A 7,532-nucleotide genomic window follows, 5' to 3' on the forward strand; every position below is an offset into this window, starting at 1 on the left:
TTTTTTTTTTTTTTTAATGTATAGATCGTAAAATCTTCCAGGGTATTTTTTTTTTATGGTTATAACCTACTACATATGAACACTACTTTTTTCTAGTTACTGCTAATGAAGTCTTACTTTCTGGCGTATGTGTAATATGTATGAGAAAAAGGTTAATTGTCTGAAAATTATAGGGGTATTGATAATAGGTCAATATACATATCAACATTATTTGGAGAACTCACTTTCACCAGGGCTGTTGATGGACTTGTAGGACCTTCTGGGATTGGAAGATGAGGAGTTATGTAGTGTGTGTGTGTGTGTGTGTGTGATGGCGGTCAGAGGTAAACAACAGGCTGACTGAGCTCAAGATTTTTCACCATTCTGTGGACTTCTGAAGGCTCCCGGAGACACCAGACCGCAACCTTCGGTACATGAATGCAGTAAGGCTATAACGATCCACTTAATTCACTTTGGAGCGATTGTAGAAGATAGAAATAGTCTTAAGAATAAGGCGACCACTGGAAAAATTCTCCCTCAAATCGCCAAATCCTCTCCGCGCATGCGCATTAGAGGTCTGACGTCACAGCGTCACCATGGCAACCAAGCAGCTGTCAGATCTACGTAAACTTCAGCGTAACCAGCTGGCCAAGATCAACAAGGATGATTTAATTGACTCCATTTTATCATCTAACACAGAGGATGGTGAACTGTCGAAGATTAATAAGAGACTTGACGATGTTATGAATGAGGTGAAACTACTGAGAGACATGATTACCTCCCCTGATAGAATACTGAACAAAAACTACACTGAACTCAAGACTCGGGTCGACAGGCAGGCTGAGATAATGGTGAAGCAACAGCAGTTCTTAGAAGCACTGGACTGAAAAGAGAGAGAGTCGAACATCGTTATTCTCGGCGTGCCTGATGAAAACGAAGCATTGGACGGTGCCACGACAGATGAGGACAAAATCGGCAAGATTTGGTCCCAAATTGGTGTAGTAGGTGTGGGTGGAACACATCGTCGGCTGGGAAACAACGCTACATCTGGCACCAGGCACCGCCCTATTTTGTTCACTTTGGCTGATAAGAATCAACGCAGTCTCATCTTGGACAATGCCAGCTGCCTTAAAACCTCTGGGAGTGATTTCAACAGGATTTACGTCAAGAGGGATGTCCACCCGAGTGTCAGGCGAGAGTGGAAGCGACTTCGTGAAGCAGAGACGACAGAGAAGGCTCGACCGGAGAATGCAGGATGCACGATTCGTCTTGATACTCGAGAACGGAAGCTGTATAGGGATGCAGATGTAATTGATAGCTGGAACCCTCAGGTTTTTTTGGATCACCACAGCAATTAAGATAATTAAGCGTACTGTCGTGGAATATAGGTGGAGTGCGCACAAAGTTAGAAAAAACAAATGTGCAGCAGATGCTACATAATTATGATGTGATTAGTATTAATGAGGTTAAGACGTCTGTCAGTGTGATTCCCCGGATATGTGACTTATAGGAGTAAGGTAGTTGGTTCAGCGGAACGGGGTGGAACGGTTGTCTGTATTAAGAACTGGTTATCTACGTTAGTATTTGATGTCGACACAAGCATTGGAGATCAAGTCTGGATGCAGTTTCGTAACATTGAGGGTGTGTTGTTTGGTTTCTGTTATATTCCTCCATGTGACTCCCCGTATTACTCCCACGACTTATTTGCCTCAATCCAAGTAAAAGTAAATTCTAGGTACACATATAAAGGATACATCATAATTGGTGACATGAATGCTAGATTTGGGTAAAGTGTGAGGCAATTATTGTCGATAGCGGAGATACCTAATGTAAATGATATGTCATACCCAGTGATTCACGATAATGTAAACAGGGCTAACGATAACACTGAATTGTTGTGTACTATATGTATTGATAACAGATTGGTTGTCATTAATAACCTCATGTATGCTGACAAACATTTTCCTGGTGATAAAACATATCGGAGACGCGGCACCTGGGTTTCGGAGGTGGATACATGTGTGGCGTCACCGTCTCTGATAGACTATATGAGTGATTTTTCTGTGTTAAGGCGGGGTGACCTCCCTTCCGATCATGCCCCCATTACAGTAACAGTTACGTGTTCAGGCGTAGATTTGGACAGTCTCATGACGAGGGCGGGGTCGCTAGGGGATCACGCAGCCCTTCATGGAAATGCTGGCAAGACTTGTTTAATGAGAAAGTCACTCAGATTTAACAGAATCAACAAAGAAGCATTTGTGAATAATATTATGCAAAGAGTACCTAATGAAGATTATGTAAATGTTGAAGCTTTTGAGAAGCGCATCACTGACGCTTTATACTCCTGTGCGGAGGACAATGTAGGCAGGGTAGACAGAGCAGTGGAGATAGGTGGTAGAAATCTTGGTAGGTGGGAGAGGCTGCTGGATGACGCTGATGACGCAAGAGTGTGGAGAGCAATTGACTGGAAAGGAGACTTTAACATGGACAGACCTGATGAAATCTTGAGCCCCAGTGATGAGGATTTTAAATTCCATTTTGAGTCTGTGCTGAACAGAGAGGATGTGAACAATGAGTTTGTAGATGAGGTGACAACTGATGTCACTATCCCCGTACTGGATGAGCCCATCTCGCCCGCACAGGTGCACCAACAAGTAAAAAAAATAAAGCCTGATAAAGCGTGTGGGCCAGACGGGCTCCCCCCGGGTGTGTTGACTCTACTCCCAGCACAGTGGATACTTGCTATTACAACGTTATTTAACAATGTGTTTTTCTCTGGTTTGTATCCTAGCTCATGGAAGAGGGCAAAAATGTTCACTATTTTTAAGAAGGGAAACAGAGGAGACCCTAATAATTATAGGGGAATCAGTGTCATAAATTGCATAGCTAAACTATATGACATGGTGTTATGTGAACGGTTAGGAAGATGGTTTAGTCCTTTCAGGGAACAGGCAGGAGTGCAAAAGAACCGTGGTTGTACGTAACATATAGTTACTTTGCGCCTCCTTATTGATACTGCAAAGAGAAAGAAACTAAAACTTTTTGTAACATTTATAGATTTTTCTAAAGCGTATGATTTAGTTCCGAGACGAAAGTTGTTTTCAGTTCTAAAGAGGTTAGGTTGTGGCGTGGTGATGCTAGCAGCAATAGCAGCGATGTACTGGGTAACGGAGAGTATTGTGGGCGCTGCCGTCATGACTGCTACAGTAGGTGTTAGGCAAGGATCTCCGACCTCATGCCTCTTATTTGTACTCTTTGTCAATGAACTGATAAAGGCAATGAAGGAGAAATGTCACCCAGAAGGATTTCTACAATGGTTACACATCCTAGTCATGATGGACGATACTGTGTTGCTTTCAACAAGCAGAGATAGCATGATACGGAAACTAGAGATAACATACCAATACTGTCAAGATTATGGGATGATGATAAACAGTAGTAAGAGTAAGACTAAATTTTTTGTGATAAATGGCGAGGATGGGGACGCGGAGCCGATCTACGTGGGGACATGGTTATTGAGCAATGTTCTAGTTACGTGTACTTAGGTTCACCCTTCACGAGTGATGGCTCCGTGTCCTCAGCCGTTCAGCTGCATGCAAAAAACAAGCTATGTCATGTTTTGAAATATGTGTCTTTTGTAAATAAGAATAATGATGTCCTGTTTATTGTAAAAAGGAGAGTGTTTGATGCAGCCTTGATCTCATCCCTAATGTACGGTTGTGAGTCATGGGTTGGTGGTGACGTTAAACCCATCATTAAACTTTGCAACTGGGCACTGAAACAATTGTTGGGAGTGAGAAGGTCTACATCCAACCTTGTGTGCTATGCTGAGGCGGGCTATCCGACACCTCAGGACTTTATTAAGTGGTCCCAACACAAGTTTTTTCATAGAATGTGGTTAGAGAGATCTGTTATGCATGACGATCCACTGTCACTTGCCATCAGAATTACCACTGACGCAAGGACGCACGCAGGGAAAATTGTTAAGGAGTTCATTCAGAATGAAGTCTCCGGCAAATCTTCCTTAATTGTTAATGTTCGCAATATGATTACAGACTCAGTTGCATCTAGGTGTCGTGTTTATAGAGAAATTAATCCTGACTTTGTATTACATGATATATATAAAACAAAACACTTGGTCAGCGAGTCACATCGTATGTCATTCACAAGATTCCGTGTGTGTGGCCATAGCTTGGCGGTGGAGACTGGTAGGTGGAACAGGAGGGGGCGTGGTAGTCTTCCCATTGAGGAGAGATTATGTATCTGTGGTCTTATTCAAACAGAGAGACATGTGGTAGAGGTGTGCCCTGTAACAGAGGATATCAGAGAACAATATAATTTTAGGAGAATGGCGGATCTTTTCGGAGAAGCTTTTACTCTTGAAAAAACATGCAAAGTAATTCATGATATCTAAATGGTGTATCATTAACGTTTGTCAGCTGATTCATCATTTGTTTTGTTATTGTAATTGCTTAGATACCGGTAAGTCTTTTGGCTGTATTTTGATGAATTATTTTGTGGACTATGGCTGTTTAGTATTGTGAATTTGTTATAATCTTTTGTACAAATAATATGCATATATGTTTTTGTGATTGTGTATATGAGAATATATTGTAAGCTGTGGTCAATAAACTATCTATCTATCTATCTATCTATCTGTGTGAGTGTGTGACTGTGTGTGTTAGTGTGTGTGTGTGTGTGTGTGTGACTGTGTGTGTGTGTGAGTGTGTGACTGTGTGTGTGTGTGACTGTGTGACTGTGTGACTGTGTGTGTGTGTGTGTGTGTGTGTGTGTGTGTGTGTGGAGGCTCCACTAGAGAATACTTCGCTCAGCATGGCACCGTTCGAAGCAATCATCCACGCACAGTGCCACATCACAAACAGGACACATGTGACTTGTGTCCCTCCTCATCTTCGCCAGGGAACACAGGGTGCACCGCAGCCTCCTCCGGTTGGGGATCCTTTCCTGTCGGTGGCCCAGTGTGTTATTCAACCACACTCTGTCGTTGATGAATTGACGATGCTTGGTTGGATTTCCTTCTGGTGTTCCCCGGTCCTGTTGTCCTGGAGGTGCAACTGCAGGCCCGGGCATGGCAGTGGCAGCAGGTTCTCCCGACGGACCAGGAACTGGTGAAGGTTCTCTCAGCACCTGTACTGTCCTGCAGGTGATGGTGGCGGTGACTCTTGTGCTGGCCCTCCTCCTGGAGATGGTGCAGGAGCTGGTCATCTTGGCACCTGTGCTGGTAATGCTGCAGGAGCTGGTGGTCTTGGCACCTGTGCTGGCACTGCAGCAGGTGCTGCAGGTGCCGGATGTCCTGCTGGCCGTTGGGTTGGAATGTCAGGGGCATGGTGGATGACATGCACTGATGCGGGCCACTCTGCTTCATCAAAGTAGAGGAGCTTGTCCACTATCTCCTCCACGAACTTGAGCAGACTGACTGACCCATGTGAGCACTTCTTGTACAGGGCAAACGTGTTGAAAATGGCCATGTGGATGATATAGAAGGTGATCTTCTTGGTCCACTTCACTGTCCACCGCTGGATGGGGTAGTCTGGACCATCTGGTCAAAGTGCTCCACCCCGCCCATTCAATTGTAGTCTTCCACCACGACGGACTTGTCCATGGTCTTCTGGATATACATTGTCCTCCTGTCAGGAGCCCTGGTCTTCCCTCGAACCTGCTTGTGGACGGTGCTTGTGCTGTGGAAGGTGGAGACCATGTTGACGATGTGCTTGTCTTTTCACAGCAACACCATCACGTTGTCCTTGTGCATCGTTGTCATACCCCCCCTCTGGCAGGTTCTTGGTCCTTGCGATGTCCCGCAGCTGCTTTGGTGCTCCTCTTGCCAGGCATAGGGTCCCACACACATAGGTTTCTGCACTGAAGAGGCGTTCGCACAGGGATACAGTTATAGCAGTTGTCCATGTAAACTTTTTATCCGTGATCCTTCAGCGGTTCTACGAGGCTCCACATGGTGGTCTCCAGCACCTTTTTCTGCCCCGTTTACACCTCGAAATTCCAGATGTAACCCTAGGAAGCCTCAGCCAGGATATAAAACTTGATTGAATAAATTGAGGGCTTCATGGGGTTGTACACGCGGAAGCTTAGGCACCCCTTCCACGCCAGCAAGCCCTCGTCCAGGCTGAGGTGCTCTTTGGGTAAGTAGGTGTTCTGGAACCACTGAAGGAGGTACTCCGTCACCGTGCGAATCCTGATAAGCCAGTCGTGATTGTCCTGGGGTATTGCAAGTGCGTTGAAGGCATGGAAGTGTTTCAGGATTGCCCTGAAATGCCTCACACTCATCACTTGCATGAACAGGGGGTAGTTGTGGAAACAGGATCTCATCCAGTAATACCTGATGTTCGGCAGATTAATCACCCCCATGAAAAAGTACAGCCCCAGGAACTTGGCCATCTCCTCTTCATTGCAGATGAACCCTGCGTCCAATAGTCCCCTGGAATGACGCGTAGCTGTTGGTGTTGAGGGTGAAATACGTCAACAACTCCCTGGTAAAGAACAGCTGGAAGAGTTGGAGAGGAGTTGTTGGGGGATCCACCTTCATTCCTGGGGATCCTGTGAAAGGCCCATTAGCTGGTGTGAAAGGGCCACTGCTCCACCCTGGATCCGTTGCGTCAACACCTCCCACAGTGCTGCTAGTGGATCGGCATACCGACACCCTTGTGCCTCTTCAGACACCCCTTGGCCACCCCCCATAGCCGGGCTGTGGACCACACTGGCCTCATCAAGGTGGTGATGGTTATGACAATGAGGACGACGAGACTGTCTCCTGCTGCTGGAAAATGTCGGGGGGAATGAATGCTGTCGGAGACAGTGCCCTTGTCGACTGGGCAGGGGACGACGACAAAGTCACCTCTTGCACCAGTTGCACCACAGACACTGTGCCACATGCAGGTACCAGTGTCGCATAACTAGGCCATGCTACAAGTGACATAGGCTCGGCCAAGGGGGAACTGAAGGCTTGAGGTGGAGAGACCGCGATGGCTGTAGGAGTGAAAGGTCCAAGCATAGGCGATGCCTGTCGTCCAAGTGAAGACGTTGGCTGGGCCGATATTCCTAACACTGGTGGTTGTGGTGTCTGCTCTCATTGTAGTACAGATGTGGGCAAAGCCGCCCTAGGGGAATGCTCTTGGACATCGTCCCAGTCCTCCTCACTTGAAACATCGCTCAGCTCGTCATCTATCTCGCTCTCGGTCTCCTCCTCGAAGAGAACCCTTTGCCACTCGTCAGAAGACAAACCTTTCTTCTCCATGTTGGCAATCATTGACACAGAAAGTCAAGTATGAGCTTTTTAGGTTCTCAGCTGAAAAACAAGAGACATTATTCACTGTCATGCGACACCTTCCATTGAGAGTAGCACTACACATGTCATGTTGTATCTTTCTGTACAGGAAATCGCTGCACCATTTACGAACAGTTCACATAAATGATAACTTTTCAGTGTCTTTTCACGGTCTCATAACTGTCCACTGGCGTCCGTGGGTGTGTGCCATATCTATATCTATATCTATCTAACTCTATCTCTATATATATAT

General features: G+C 45.9%; 1 pseudogene; it reads left to right on the top strand.

Annotated features, from left to right (window-relative positions):
• The first annotated feature begins 575 nt into the window (after positions 1–575).
• LOC145405327 (uncharacterized) lies at positions 576–1,337 on the top strand (annotated as a pseudogene).
• Positions 1,338–7,532: the final 6,195 nt, after the last annotated feature.

Source organism: Coenobita brevimanus, chromosome 66, assembly GCF_032717465.1.
Source record: "Coenobita brevimanus isolate Jiangsu-jjx chromosome 66, ASM3271746v2, whole genome shotgun sequence".
NCBI classification, from domain to species: domain Eukaryota; kingdom Metazoa; phylum Arthropoda; class Malacostraca; order Decapoda; family Coenobitidae; genus Coenobita; species Coenobita brevimanus.